Raw genomic sequence first — 17,365 nt, 5'->3', positions numbered from 1 at the left:
GAGAATGGGATGTGCTCTCAAGGGCAACCCAGAGACCGACCCAGAATTTGGGAGTCTCCCGGACATCCTGGAAGAGTGGCCAAGTATGATGTATAAGAATCTGAACAAAAGCTGCAATATATCATTGAATAATCCAGTGTAGGAGTGAAAAGCCTACCTCCCAACTATCCCAATATAGGAGGGACTGTCCCATTTTAAGAGGACTGTCCCACAGTCGGCACATTTGTTCAGCCTCGGGGGAAGGTTAGGAGGTCTGTCCCCGCTCACAGCTGAGGCAGGTGCCTCTGGTGCTGTGATAATTCAAAGGTGTTTTGGGGGGGAGGGTGGGGACTACTTAGATCTTTGGGAGCACTGAGCACACCCCCAGGCGATATGGCAAGACCCCAATTTAACCATGGTCAGTTTTGTGTGCCGATTTGCAGCAGCGCACTGAGCTTATCTCGATCTCCTCAAGGAACCATGTTGGGAGGTAAATTATTGCCAGTTATTAAAACATAAACAAGTGAATTAAAAACAATAAGCAGTCCTGAGATGTAAAACTGTTATCTGAAAGAATTCAAAATCAGTTGTTTATATAACAATAATGCTTCCCTCCCTACATTATCCCGGAATTATTTGGGGCACACAAAACAGGGCTTGGTAACAGCATGTTGGGAGAGTGCATAGATTTTTTTGCAGCCTAAACCATGCTCATCCCCACTCCCCTAGAAAAGCTTTGAAATGCTACAACCTACCTGACCACCATATGGACATACCTCACAACTTCTTGGTAGTTGGGACAAACGTGCCAACAGGGGCAACAGCACCTCAAATTGTGACTGTCGCGCCTAAATCGACACGGGTGGTGTGATAATAATATATTACACATTAATATACAAAAATTACATCAAATATAACTTTTCATGAAGCCCTCTCAGATCAACGCAATACAATGTATAGATCCATTTCACTTCATACTGTAATAAAATATTTTCTGCTGGGTGTGGCTTTACACTTTTGCACAACTAGGCACAGTTCTAGTTTGTGGAGGAGTCTTCTGAGATCGGAGAGGAGGAGAGCAGTGCGAACCATCCAGGTCAGTGATGTGCGACTTGATGACCTTCAAGGGCCAAACGGTGCGAACTGCTAACCTTTGAAAGGGCCGCACATTACCCATAAATTCAGAATAAAGAGCTGGGGCTAACGGGGCATAAACCAGTGAAAAGGATTGATTGGACATAAAGCTGGGAGGATCTAGTGGCCGAAGGTGAAAGCTCAGAGGGTCCCCCTCATTTCCCCCATGCGTTGTTCAGAAATTGGAAGCCGCAGCACTGAAAGGGTTAATGTCCAATGGGTTGAGTTGCGGCACTATGCACCAAGTGTAAAGAAGAATGTAACTCTCCAAAAAAGTAACAAGTACTTTTAATGTTTAAGCTCCATTTATGGTGCAGTGGGGCAGGGAGACCATAATATCCAACGCTGCCAGCAACAGTATGGTTAAATCCTGTTGTGCATTTCATCTGAGTCCAGTATTATCTTTCTCCTCAGGAGGTCATCCTCCTGGGAATTTTTTACAGTATTCTGTGACTATGTAACTCGTGACAAATGGATACCGAAAGTACTTTGGGAAAGCACCGAAATGCTCTAAATCATGTTAAATGTAATTGATGTTAAATCCAATTTTAAAGAATGCATTGTTCCCTGATGTCATATCTCAGACTTAGTGGTGCCAGGTATAGGCAGGGGGCTGTATCACCCCCTGCCAATATGTGTGCCTGAAACTGTATAAAAAGAGCTGTACTGAGCATGTAATATGTATTCCAACTTATATACCATCTTGTACTTCTGGGGTGACCATCCCTACCACAGAGGGGTGTGTAACCGTTATTGTAAGTGCCACTGTTAGCAAATAAACATTATTCTGCTTGCAAGAACGTACCTGACGTATATTACCAGCTCTATTCCCGTGACCATCAGATAAGAGCTAACATCTAATCCTTACTGTGTGGAACCCAAGACCCTGTTTGATCGTCAGTAACAGCAGATTGCTGACGTTAAGAGAGAACATCAAATAAACTGTTCAGAGATATGAGGGTGGCAGACTAAGCTCATCCTGTCACATTGTGGTTCTATGCAGATTTGGAACAAGATGCAGTATTAGTGTGTCCTATGGAGTTGACAGCAGACTTATGGGGGTATATGTCATTAAAGTGTGATTTTCACAAAACTTGCTTTTAATCACATTGCCACTTTAAATTTAACCGGCAATGTCGCAGAATATCGGTGATTTGTGAAAATCGCACTTATATATATTTACCCCCTGGAGCGAGTAGAACATTTTCTCTGTGAGCTCCAGCTGCTGCGTGAGGCTCCTGCAGAGACACAGTGGTGCTGCACATACAGTTATGGTAATTTGCAAAGCACGAGGTGGCCACTCTATGGCACAAGCACTGATTTGGACCTGATGTGCCCTTCAGTTTGTGCAACTACAGCTAGATATCTTCCGGGGTTTTGCTGAGCAAGATGGCCGCATTTGTGGTTAGAGCAGATGATTGCCCAGGCAGAGAGAAGGAGCTGGGTGGAGTTAAGGCAGTCACAGACGTGGCACACTGCTGTGCCAGGTGATGCAGAAATGAGACTTCATTGTGCAGAGCAAGATTAGTGGCAGTGCATTATGATAAAATGGTGGGCATGGTGCATTTCATGGGATTTCCTTGGCTCACAGCCTTTTCCTCTCTGCAAAAAGACTCAATTTTTGCATCAGCTCAGGGCTGGTGGAGCTCATTCCTCATCCTATACTTCTTATCAGGCGAAACACTCCTCATACACAGTATACTGTATGAATAATAAGCATGCCCCTGTATACCCTGTACTTTATAACAGAGAGGAGATAGTGACAGGCATTTTCAGCATACCCCTAATAAAGTGACCAGCTATAAAACCGAAATCAGGCCTGGCCAATCTTTGGTTCTCCAGACGTTCCAGCATGCCCTACCAGCTGGCTATCTACTGGCAAAGCATGCTGGGGCTTGTACACCTGGTGAGCCACAGGTTGGCTAGGCCTGCCCTAAATGGATACACCCCTTCAGTAAGTATCCTGGTGCTATTTGGGTGTATCTGTTCTAACATATATATATATATATATATATATATATATATATATATATATATATATATATGTATATACCAAATATTGCATATTGAATTCGATTAGCAACAGTAAAAAATCAACCAGTGATCAAAGTAGAAATTTAGAAGCGAGTGTATGGAAAATTTAAGTGAATGGAATTTGAGTTTGAAATTAATTAATGTTTTTTTTAAACATTATCCACTGCCCTAATCTGTGTCTGTGCTTACTGTACTTTAGTCAAAAAAAAAATGTAAAAAACAATGTGAATCTATTTAGCAATACAGAATATAGATTCAAGTATTATGACAAAATCAGCAGGACCATAGATAGAGTACTGGGCATCTTATTATAATAGACAAAAAAAAATAATAATCTCTAAAAAGCCCAAAATGCTGAGATATGATATGAGGAGTGGTCTGTATTTTATTAATACTGAAATTGTTGAAAACAAAAACTAGCTCTCTGGACTCTGTAGAACAGTGTGAAATATGCCTTTACACAAGACTACAGTACACCACCTAAATATTTTTCTGCCCCTCAGTACATTGAGGTGCATTTTTAGTGCGGAGAAGCGTTTGAGAAAACAAAGCAAAAACTAAGAAAAGCAATGACAATTTATATTGCGCTACACTGATTACAAACACTGCCATATATGGAATAGCAGAGCACTGGGTTCTTTTGCCAGTTGACATTTGGCTTCTGGCAGACGCTCAAGCTAAAATCATTTTATGTAACAATAAGCTGCAGCTGTCATGATACAATATTTTTGTGAACACAAGCCTTTGTGATTCCACCCTACAAACAAAAAAGTATTACTGTCAATGTAATTAGTGGGCGACCCAAGAGACTCGTCTGGTGCAATCTGTACACCAGGAATAATTTAACCCGGTATGGTCTGTTCTCAGTGTAATTGAAGTCAGTGCAAAACACTTTTCACCCATCCTGTGTACTCAATAGTGCAGTACATTTTAGAATACTTTTTTGCTATTTGCACACATAACAGGTATAGCAAGATGGATGGTGGGTAAGGGGCCAATTGTCAAATGCAGAAAAGCAGATGGAGTAGTGTATAGATACTGTAGATGGGGTATGTGCAGGATTTGGGAGATACAAATGCTGGTTAATCTGGTGATAACATTATTAGGCATTTCCTTGTTTGGTGGGAACCCCAATACCGATTAGGAGAGCTACAGATTGGATTTCACCTGCCAGTAAAACTAATAGGTCCAGTGTTTCCTGTAACCAATAGCAGATTGCAACTTTTTCTTTTGTGTAATATATTTCCATGTTTTAACCGATGGCCAACGGGCCACAGTGGACTTACTGCAGAGCAATGGAGGTAACCGCGTGCTCCGGCATTGCACCATCACAGTTGGACTTGTAGTGTCACGGACAGCCGAAGGATCCTGTAAAGTGGCATCAGGTGAATGCTGGATATCTTGTTGACATTATGATGAAATCACCAGAAATTCCCTGTGTGGTAGGTGACCCAAAGGAAGTATAGGGAAAGTCCAGATCACATATCCCCTGCCATTAAAACCATCAGATTCAGTATTTCCTGGATCTAATCCTAGCTTTTATTAGATGTTATATTGTAAGCATACTGGGAAGATCCATTAGAGACTCCACTCACGATTGGGTCTTCCTAAAATATAAAAGAATTAAAATAAAAAATTTGTTTAAAGTTATAAAGAAATGTAAAAAAAACGCACAAGAAAAACAATAATTTTCAAAAAAAAAGAATGTAAAAAATTTTCTTTTTCTTCCATCCACCACCGAAATTGAGGTAAAATGAGACCTCATCAAGACAATTGAAACAAGAGAAGTCTTGAGATGTGGAGAGGGGGTGGACTGGATCTAGACCTAAGTTTATTAAAGGGTGTGAAGAAATTCCTGGGTATCCTAGGCATAAGCTCATTTTCATAAATGTACCAAACTCTTTTCGTAAGTTCAGGGAGGGTTGGAAGGGTCTGATTCGTTATTCAGATTTTTTGCGGGATCTTCGAACAAGAGTCAGATATTCATATACTTTTCACCAGGTTGTGGAGTCCTATGTCTCTGGGGTACAAAGATGGACTACTCCTGCTACATTATATATAAACTTCCCTACCGCATGGTCTTGAAGGAAATGTTGAAAAGATCAAGATGCCTAGAAGGTATCAGTGGACATAAGGTCCTAATACATTAAAACCACTCTTGACACACGCAGATTAGGTTCCTGAAACCACGTATCATCTCAAATGAATCACATAAAATATAGATGGGGATTCCCCTTAAACATATAATTCACTATATATTAACTAGATAATCTAGATACATTCTTGTGAATGTATAATCAGAAGGTGATGCTCCAGGATTATTGCTTTCCCAAAATTGGAGCCACCTTCATGTCCATAAAGAGAAAGACAACAAATGATTCAAAGAAACAGGTGGAGCCTTAGATCTAGCTGTGGTGTAAAGCGTGCAGAGGATACATAATGTCTCTGGCTTTATTATAACCGGCTTTCCTTTCTAGGTCACTGCGACAAAACATGTTTGATAACACTGGGCCTGATTCATTAAGGATCTTAACTTAAGAAACTTCTTATTTAAGTCTCCTGGACAAAACCATGTTACAATGTAAGGGGTGCAAATTAGTGTTCTGTTTTGCACATAAGTTAAATACTTACTGTTTTTTCATGTAGCACACACATACTTGATAGCTTATTTATACACTGAAATTTAAAGTTGACATTTGTGTGCTACATGAAAAAACAGTCAGTATTTAACTTATGTGTAAAACAGAATAATAATTTGCACCCCTTGCATTGTAACATGGTTTTGTCCAGGAGACTGAAATAAGAAGTTTCTTAAGTTAAGATCCTTAATGAATCAGGCCCACTGTAACCAGCCTGTACCTCGTTTCTCACAAAATGTGGATTATAGCATGTACTTTGTATAGCCCTTGCTTTTGTTCCCCAGATGAACAGAGTACAACTGCAGTGTCTAATTACATGTGGATAAGTGGACATTGTAGCCATGCCTAGATAAGAGACTTCTTGATTTTTTTACCCATTGTAAAAACGTGTTGGTTGTTAATTCAGGGATGCTGCTATGCATTGTTCTTAAATTGAAGCCAGGTAGGTTATGGGTAAGGACCGGGTGATGTCCAGGATACAGGTGAATGAGCTGGAGCTGCATTCATTCTCCCCCTCCTTTCTCTACAGGAAGCATGGAATAGCTGGGGACCCTGTGACATCCCAAAGTAGTTTTACGGGGTCCTTTTTAGGAGAGGTTAACTGCTTCCCTATCTTTGGAGGTGGGGAAGGCCAGTTAGTATCCATTGTTCTCCATAGGACTAATCCCAGCAGGGGGCTTCTGTGGAAGCACAGCTCATCTCCACTCCCCCCTCCAACCCCCTGATCCAGGACCCACCAATGTTTAAAGAAAGAGAGAGAGCCAAGGGTTTGCCCAGGGAGGGGGAAACATTGTGGAAATTTGACCCTAGATATAAGGGGGTAGGGGGTCCATTCTGGGGTGTCTGGTGGTTCTACCACTGAAACACTTAGGCAGATCCATGGGTCATCAAGTCTGGACAGCCAGGCGACTGTAGCTCCTTAAGCTAGTGGGGTAAGGGACAGATGATGTGGTGAACCTTCCTGGCTTTTATTTACTGTGTGTACATAATATTGTAGTGATTTGTTTTTGTTACAATGAATGTACTGTTGTACTTTTATAACCTCATTTGTCTGGGTGACTAATAAGAACCTTAGAAGATACTGGGTAGGCTTCCCTGGCCTAGGAAGGCACTCGTGGGTGGCCAGCCAGAGTGAAGTGGGTAGAATTGGGCCAGAAAACCCGGTGTCTTCACAGTCACCAGTACAATGTGCCTTTTATACAAGTCTTGACTTTGGCTTAAATTTCTATTTGTTAATTAGAACCTGGTTCCCATTTCACTTAAGTTACTGTAACTGCTTTGTAAACAATGACCTTTTCTTAAATCTCTATGCCCTCCCCCCTTCTTCTTCCTAAACTGTATATGGACCCTAAACTTAGTCATACATCAAGATTATACAGTTGTGGGCATTGGCTATAGCCATTGCATTATAATAGTCCCCTATTGTCTAAACCAGTTTATCACTAGGGGCCTGATTCATTAAGGATCTTAACTTAAGAAACTTCTTATTTAAGTCTCCTGGACAAAACCATGTTACAATGCAAGGGGTGCAAATTAGTGTTCTGTTTTGCACATAAGTTAAATACTGACTGTTTTTTCATGTAGCACACACATACTTAATAGCTTATTTATACACTGAAATTTAAAGTTGACATTTGTGTGCTACATGAAAAAACAGTCAGTATTTAACTTATGTGTAAAACAGAATACTAATTTGCACCCCTTGCATTGTAACATGGTTTTGTCCAGGAGACTGAAATAAGAAGTTTCTTAAGTTAAGATCCTTAATGAATCAGGCCCACTGTAACCAGCCTGTACCTCGTTTCTCACAAAATGTGGATTATAGCATGTACTTTGTACAGCCCTTGCTTTTGTTCCCCAGATGAACAGAGTACAACTGCAGTGTCTAATTACATGTGGATAAGTGGACATTGTAGCCATGCCCAGATAAGAGACTTCTTGATTTTTTTACCCATTGTAAAAACGTGTTGGTTGTTAATTCAGGGATGCTGCTATGCATTGTTCTTAAATTGAAGCCAGGTAGGTTATGGGTAAGGACCGGGTGATGTCCAGGATACAGGTGAATGAGCTGGAGCTGCATTCATTCTCCCCCTCCTTTCTCTACAGGAAGCATGGAACAGCTGGGGACCCTGTGACATCCCAAAGTAGTTTTACGGGGTCCTTTTTAGGAGAGGTTAACTGCTTCCCTATCTTTGGAGGTGGGGAAGGCCAGTTAGTATCCATTGTTCTCCATAGGACTAATCCCAGCAGGGGGCTTCTGTGGAAGCACAGCTCATCTCCACTCCCCCCTCCAACCCCCTGATCCAGGACCCACCAATGTTTAAAGAAAGAGAGAGAGCCAAGGGTTTGCCCAGGGAGGGGGAAACATTGTGGAAATTTAACCCTAGATATAAGGGGGTAGGGGGTCCATTCTGGGGTTTCTGGTGGTTCTACCACTGAAACACTTAGGCAGATCCATGGGTCATCAAGTCTGGACAGCCAGGCGACTGTAGTTCCTTAAGCTAGTGGGGTAAGGGACAGATGATGTGGTGAACCTTCCTGGCTTTTATTTACTATGTGTACATAATATTGTAGTGATTTGTTTTTGTTACAATGAATGTACTGTTGTACTTTTATAACCTCATTTGTCTGCGTGACTAATAAGAACCTTAGAAGATACTGGGTAGGCTTCCCTGGCCTAGGAAGGCACTCGTGGGTGGCCAGCCAGAGTGAAGTGGGTAGAATTGGGCCAGAAAACCCGGTGTCTTCACAGTCACCAGTACAATGTGCCTTTTATACAAGTCTTGACTTTGGCTTAAATTTCTGTTTGTTAATTAGAACCTGGTTCCCATTTCACTTAAGTTACTGTAACTGCTTTGTAAACAATGACCTTTTCTTAAATCTCTATGCCCTCCCCCCTTCTTCTTCCTAAACTGTATATGGACCCTAAACTTAGTCATACATCAAGATTATACAGTTGTGGGCATTGGCTATAGCCATTGCATTATAATAGTCCCCTATTGTCTAAACCAGTTTATCACTAGGGGCCTGATTCATTAAGGACCTTAACTTAAGAAGTTTCTTATTTAAGTCTCCTGGACAAAACCATGTTACAATGCAAGGGGTGCAAATTAGTATTCTGTTTTGCACATAAGTTAAATACTGACTGTTTTTTTCATGTAGCACACAAATACGTGATAGCTTATTTGTACACTGAAATTTAAAGTTGATATTTGTGTGCTACATGAAAAAACAGTCAGTATTTAACTTATGTGCAAAACAGAAACTAATTTGCACCCCTTGCATTGTAACATGGTTTTATCCAGGTTTTTTTTCCACTTCTTAATTTAAGTTCCTTAATGAATCAGGCCCTAGGTCTTTTTTAAATAACAGGTACCAAGTTTATGTGGATGTTTTTGCTCCTTCAGTTGTCAACTATGCTCCAGCTATTTTGACCTCAACTAATTACATTATAGCATGCCTTATCCAATAAAATCGGACCTTGCAGTGTTACATTTCTTAGTGTCAGGAAGTTGAGGTCTCTAGCGGAGATGGTCACCACCTTTAAACCCCAGTTGTATGGTTCTGCACTTGGGCAGCCATGTAGCTTCCATATGGACTAGATACAGAATCCAATTGTTTAATAATCTAGAAGTTATTTGGACTTTCATGTTTGTCCAAACAGTAATAATGTAACTTTAACTCAGGAAACCCCTTTTAAACTTAACACAGACCAGACATCTCACTATCACTACTTCCTAACTTCTTTCGATATCAACAACAGAGCAGAAAAGTCCCTTGGTGTAGCTATAGTATTCTCCAAATGCTAAACTCTTACAGAGATTATGCATCATGTGCTGGGGGATGACAGAAGCCATATGCACATATGACTACACGCACGTGAAAAAAGCATATTTACGTTCTTATGTTGAGTCAGACGCATTTCATGCTGTGTCCAGCTTAAGAACAGTAAGAGATGTGTCAAGCAAAACAGTTATAGAGCCAAACCTTATGCAAAAAACATATATTTGGTATCCCTTTACTCAAGAGAACAAGTCAATTCCATTTTAGGGTGAATATCTGGTTTTTGTAATTATGTGAAACTAACTATAGCAAAATACATGGAAAGTTGTTTACCTTTCATATCATATCTACTTTTGTTTTCTATATAACTTCGAGAAATAAAAAAATAATCTTCCTAAAGGACTATGAAAATAAAAGCCCTATCTATCCTGGAAAAAAAAATTAAAATTAAAATTGACCATTGCGTGAAATAAGAAATAAAAATGTTATGTTCACTGGAATCTATTCATTGCAAAAATGTAAATGTGGTATGGGTAGGAAGGGGTGAAAGCCCTGTGGGCGTGAAGTGGTTTAAATATTTTATGATTCAATGCAGTGCTGATGTTTCCCCCCTCTCTTTACACAGGTGTCTGGGATTACTGTCAACACAATAGTGGTACACTCAGAACAAAGGCAACCTAAGCTTTTCTCAGGCTTAAATGAACAATGAAACCGGCCTGTGAGCTTTTCAGTAGAACGCTTCACATGAAAAATTGGACAGAATACCTTGGGGCTTATTTAGGGGTGGAAGCATGTTTCGCTCAGGACATATGGACAGAAAACACCTATATTTACATACCTATAATACGTTGGAAACATCTCAACATTCAACCAGCTCAGCGACAGTAGAAATTGCTCCAGCAATACATCACATGTCACGTGTCACAATCATACCACATATTTGTGGCATGATTGTGTTAGTAGTATATGCTAAAGTCAAATTACCAAATGTTTACACAATAATATAATAGTATACACAATAATGTGTTGACGTTATTATTAATATATGCGAAGGTCACATTTTCAACCTAGAATATAATTATACACAAATGAAATGAATGCCATCGTCAGTTCCTTGCCCCTTTAAAAATCCGTAGGGAATCTTTTTTCCTGCAGTGGTCCAAATGCAAATGTCAATTAAGTGATGGCGAACAGACAGGTGCGACTTCACATGATAGAGCCGCTAATTATTTGAGCACAGCCGGAGATGTCAATACGCAATCAGGAGTGGCCAGCTAGTGCTGCTGTTGGCCACTATCATCATTGAGTATCGTTGAACCTACAGGAGATACACCTCATAAACGGCGTTTCTGCTAGTGCACCATGTCTAATTCTATTGTAATTATGTGAACATGTCTTTACTGTACTTGGCCTGTGCTTGCCCACAACAATCTGCCTTTCCCTCTCAAGGAGCCGCAATTTAACAATACACAAAAATGCAGATGTATGGACATATATCTGGTGTGCACGCGCAGTATGAAAAGGTGTATCTGATGCAAAAATAAAACAATAATACGTCCAACTCTAAATGAGCCCCTCAAGTAAGAACATGGGCTCACCTTAAATGAATTGAGACATCCTAGAGCTATAATTGTTATTACAACATACAAGTCATGTACAATTGTCAGAACAATAGTGGAATAAAACTGACTTAAAATCAGGGTCTGATTATCCAATAGGCTGACTAGGCTGCAGCAAAATTGTGATTGGGAGAGGTATAAACTGATATTCAAGTATAAGGGAAGAGTTTCTCCAAAGTAGAAAGAAAAAATGTATGAAGGTTTTAATTTTGACATAATCTCACCGTAAAGGCTGAAGACAATGAGTCATCTTGGGTGGGCATATAGGTAGTGATCTTTCATGCCTCCGTTCTGCTATACTGGTCTGATTTGGCATAGTGGTTAGCACTTCTGCCTTACATCACTGCGGTCATTAGTTCGATTCCCGACCATGGCCTTATCTGTGTGTAGTTTGTATGTTCTCCCCTGTGTTTGCGTGGATTTCCACTGGGCGCTTCGGTTTCCTCCCACACTCCAAAAACATACTGGCATTTTAATTGGCTGCTATCAAAGTGACCCTAGTCTGTCTGCGTGTGTTAGAGAATTTAGACTGTAAGTTTTATTGGTACAGGGACTGATGTGAGTGAGTTCTCTGTACAGTGTTGTGGAATTAGCAGCGCCATATAAATAAATGATAATGATGATGAGTGACAAAGATTGCGGTGACCCTTTAAAGCTGAGTTTCGAAAACATGGGAACATAAACATTGGTGGGCAGGGGTGAGGGGGAAGACAATAGTATACATGTTATATAAAAAGAACCTTGAAAGATCCTTGAAAAAAGTCCGTTCAGCGGATGAAACGCGTAGGTTTATACCATTGCAATCCATCCACTTCCGATTTGCGGTCCACATGCGTTCCACCATCAGAGTTTACAGCCACGTTGGAACCTACAGCCTGTCTTCACAAGCGGACCAATCTGACATCTAGGGATAGCGTTAGAGTAAGTTTTTTTATCTGCCCCAGTGGTCTTTCGCCTCCCTGAATTTTTTCCTAAAAGAGCTGTAAGCATTACTTTTGTATACTAGTCCAGTGTTGTTCTTTTTATATAACATCTATACTATTTGTCCTGCGCTTCCTCTCCTATTGTCTATTATACTACGTTTTTTAAGGAAGCAGCAACCTATTTCACTACCAAAGAAAGCGTTTACTACTGTGTTTATATATGGATGGGGGGAAGGTTGGAGGAATCTGGATTTTAAATTAATGACAAGTTATTGTTTACTTTCCGCATATTAGCCAGGCAAGGAAGGTGAACTGGCGCTACGAGTGAATTAGCTTAGCGTGGCCTGAACCCTTAATCAGGCACTGCTCAAAATTCATCCCACTCGCAATTCTACAGGACTTGAATGTTGTTTACTAGCAAAAGCAACAAAGCGGCAGCAGTTTTGGGAGAGATCACGGCTAACACTCAAGTTGTAACTTAACTAGCAAGTAACTAGCAGCGCTGTTAGCTAACAGCGACCAGGGTGTGTGAAGCTGCTTATGACTTGTTTAAAATTGTAGCACCATTTGTGAAATAGAAGACGGCCAGAAATAGTGGGATTTTGGCCCATAGTAGGGGCCATTGGGAGACACGTTTAAGGGCATTATATTTGGAAAAAGAAGCACCGCATGGTCAGATCACAGAGAAAGGGTTTAGAAAGAGATCGCTTGATTGAGACAGTGTTGTGTAGATATCCAACTGCGACAAACAGGGCCATCTTTTCCATTGGGCACGATGGGCAGGTGCCCGGGGGCCCCACGGGCAAGGGGGCCCCATAGGCAGGGCTCTTAATTAGAATAAATAATCCTGCAAAAGAAAAAATCTGCAAAAAAAACCTTCAAGGGTCACTGAGCAAGTACATCTATCTATCTCTATATATCCAGGGGCGCACGCAGGGGGGGTTTCTGAGTCTCCAGAAACCCCCCCCTCCGCAGATCGGTCGGGCAAAAGGATCTTTTAAAAGCAGCCAAATAGTTTTTCACTTACAGCAACGCCGCGACGCTTCTGTCACAGCGCCGCGGCTGCTGTATGTCTCCTGTTTGGCGAGAAGGAGCTGCTGCGCATGCGCGAGCGCGGCAGCTCCTCCCTTGAATACCCGGCATCACTGGCTGGCTTCCCTGGGGCACGGTAGGGCTATTTCAAGTGTCCCTGCAAAAATTAAATAATAATAGCGCTTTAGATACTGGCCACAATTAATCTGATGTAGTTTATTTATTAAAAGACCAAATACTCCATTTCTGGGCAGCCTGCAGGGTATGCAGAGCTGTGTTATTGTATATAAATATTGTATTATAGGATTAAAAAAGTAGAGGATTCCTCTACTTTTTTAATCCTATAATACAACATTTATATACAATAACACAGCTCTGCATACCCTGCAGGCTCCCCAGAAATGGAGTCTTTGGTCCATTAATAAAAAAAAACTACATCAGATTGATTGTGGCCAGTATCTGATTTCACCCTGTAACCCAATTACAAATCTATAAATATATATATATATATATATATATATATATATATATATATATATATATATAGTCCAAACTTGTGTCATGTTATAAATGTTTTTTATTTTTATTTTTTTCGTTTTTTTCATGTACATTAGCAATGTTATTTTTAATGTGTGTTATGCTATTTTGATGTGCGATATCAATGTTAGTTTTAATGTGGAGCATCATTGCTAGTTTTAAAGTGTGTTATCAATGCTATTTTGATGTGCGGTATCAGTGTTAGTTTTGATGTGGAGTATCATTGCTAGTTTTAATGTGTGTTATCAATGCTATTATCTTATTGTGGCGCTTTATTTTTTAAGTTGTATTTTTGCTTTGTTCAGAATTCAACTATTTGGAAACCCCCCCTTAAAAATCCTGCGTTTGCCCCTGATATCTATATCTATATCTGTATCTCTATACATCTATATCTATATATCTGTATCTCTATACATCTATAAATATATATATATATATATATATATATATATATATATATATATATATATCTATATATGTAGGGGCCCTGGTGCACTGCTTTGCCCGGGGGCCCATAATGTTGTTAAGATGGCCCTGGCGACAAACCTACATTTACATTATCTGTACTCCAATCCCAGTACACTAGTGATGGGGAACCAGCTCCTTTCTTCTTTATTGTCCGTTGAAGCAATAATAATTATGTGCCGCCCATTTGTATTTAATCTATATATTTGTCTTCAGTCAATATATTTGTCTTTAAGCATTCATTTTTTATTTAATAAATATGGGCCTGATTAATTAAGGATCTTAAATGAAGAGGATTCTTATTTCAGTCTCCTGGACAAAACCATGTTACAATTGAAGGAATGTAAATTAGTATTCTGTTTTGCACATAAGTTAAATACTGACGACTGTTTTTTCATGTAACACACAAATATCAACTTTAAATGTGAGTGTACAAATAAGCTATCAAGTATATGTGTGTTACATGAAAAAACAGCCAGTATTTAACTTATGTGCAAAACAGAATACTCATTTGCACCCCTTGCATTGTAACATGGTTTTGTCCAGGAGACTGAAATAAGAATCCTCTTCATTTAAGATCCTTAATGAATCAGGCCCTATATTTGTATTTAGTGAAAATACCTTTGCAATCAATATATATCTGCTTTAACTGGATGTTTGAATACTTGTTTGATGTTTAATTCTTGTTTAGAAAGACTTCAGGAAACCACGTCCTTTGGAGGATGTTGGAAGGAGATGTGTGTCCATACGATATGAACTTATATCTAGGTTTTATCGCCTGGTGGACAGACCACAAGAACATTTCTCAAGAAAGAAGCCGCAACTGAAAAGGACAATGACACAGTATTTGTGAAGACCTCTGTTTCCCTCCTGTAACGGCCCATACCTGGTAAAGAGTGTATTTGTGACCAATCATGCGTATTAAAATTGTGGAATTACTATGGAGAGCAAATGTAAGTGGCTCTGAGCTTGGAGCCAGAGCATCCATCTTTGAAAGCTTTTTGTGTGTATGCACTAACCGTGCTGCGTCACTGATAGGCTGGATGCCAATATATCTTATTTTTCCCGAATAAACCTTTATTTATTTTCCAGGTCTGCACCAGTAGCATATGCACCAGGGTATGTCGGCATAATGCAGATTTTTTAAAAAAATGCCTATAAATAGCGCTCAATGATGGAACTTCTGCAGGACGAGGCGACACAGCACTAAAACTAACTTTTAATTTAAGGGAAATCGCAAAGCACTTCCAACAAAAAACTTTATTAACATAAGCAAAGCGAGAGGAGACACTGTCACAAGCAAAGTTTTTTAATATTTGAAAAACATGTTCGCTATTGGGTTGGATTTAAATTGAAAAAAAAAAATCCTCTATATTACAGTAGGTATAATCTTCCTTCTTACGTACCATGAAAGTCGCCAAAATGTATAAAAGGCTTAATGGCTGATATGATGACTTCCTTTACCTTATTACCCTTATTTAACTATAACCTTAAATAACTGACATGAGACCTAAGTTTGGCAAATTTAAATGATTTATTTAAATGTGGTGGTGGAGAAAAGAGCAGTCAGTCCGACGTCTGCCGGGCAAAACCCAACTGTCCCAGCATTAACCATTGGGACCTCATCAACTGGGATACAACCAATCAAACCCCTGGGTTCAAGTGGGGAACAACCAATCACACCCCTGGTGCACATATCTACCTTAGCGGAACACAGTGTCCCGGGATTACAGAACCCGCCCATCCTCTGGGCTAGACGGAAAGCAGGGCAAACCACAGGGGCGGTACCTGTACCGAGACTATAGCCGATTCAATCGAAGAGAGGCGAGTTCAGCGTGCCCACAACCGTAATGTGAGCCCAAACCACTGGCCGTCGACTGTGCTACGTTGTCAGGCAACTCTCCATCCAGGATCACAACCAGCCGTGCCAGCACGCCAATAACTGAGCACCAGCATGATCAGCATCCATTCCTATCTTGGTGCTACCAAGTACCAACAACCAGGGAGGGTGGGTGGTCAACCTCCAGAACTGCAGAGATTGATTCATTCTCCGCCCATCTCACTTATAGCCCCTGTCTCCCCCTCCCCTAGGACACCAGATGGGCCTACTGCCATAGTTGACTATTAAACTCCAGAGAATAATCCACTTTGAAGATACAGCATCACCTTTTAAATTGCCTTCAGGCTTAATTTCAGCGCTCAGTTCTTAATTCTTAAATATTTCAGCAATGATGAAAGCACTTATCAGCTCCAGGTGAATCCGCAATCATCACATGCGTGTATTTGCATCAGCCCGCAGGCACCCGAAAGTGATAACGGCTACTAACAGCCATATCTGCGCCAATGTGCGGGTCTATCTAAGTTAGTCAAACGTGCCGTTTCTGTCCTTGGATTGTGTTTGATCACCCTGTTCCCCTCTCCAGATGAATGCATACAAATTTACTGATTTTACTCTAAACAAACAGGCGTATGGTCAACTTAACTCGTCCATCTGATTCTTCCACTTCCATCATTGCATCTTCATCTGTTCATAGGTGTACTGTTGGGTCAGTCACCCGTGACATCACAGAAAGGTATGTTTTTTCACAGTACCATGCATATATATTGGCCATCATGTCATACCACAGAGCGATAATACTATTATTATCCTTTATTTTATGAGTAGCAATATTGCTGTATTTTTTCTCTCTCTGAGGGCTAGATTTACTAAACTGCGGGTTTGAAAAAGTGGAGATGTTGCCTATAGCAACCAATCAGATTCTAGCTGTCATTGATTTAGTACATTCTACAAAATGATAGCTAGAATCTGATTGGTTGCTATAGGCAACATCTCCACTTTTTCAAACCCGCAGTTTAGTAAATTTACCCCTAAAAGTACTTTTTATGTATTAAAGGTTTATACTATATGAAGACACTTTGTAAAAGTGAATTTATCCTTTTATGCAGAGATTCATTTAATCTTTCTTGAGCATCTGTTGTTTCATTATTTCTCAGTTTAGCCTAATTTGTATCTTAAATCAACTATCAGTTTAAAATTTGGAAACTGCAAGGTGCAAAATGAGTCCCAATTCATGTCAGGTGATGTCCCCAATGTCTGCCCCTCGGGTAATTTGGAAATATTACGTTTTTCGTGAGAAGAAAAAACAATCATACATCTGGGTTGTGGTTTCTCCTGGGACACAAGATAGTCATCTAGTCATGACCAAATGGTTCTTTTAAA

Source organism: Mixophyes fleayi, chromosome 2 (assembly GCF_038048845.1).
Source record: "Mixophyes fleayi isolate aMixFle1 chromosome 2, aMixFle1.hap1, whole genome shotgun sequence".
Lineage (NCBI taxonomy): Eukaryota > Metazoa > Chordata > Amphibia > Anura > Limnodynastidae > Mixophyes > Mixophyes fleayi.
This window is presented reverse-complemented; position numbering follows the sequence as displayed.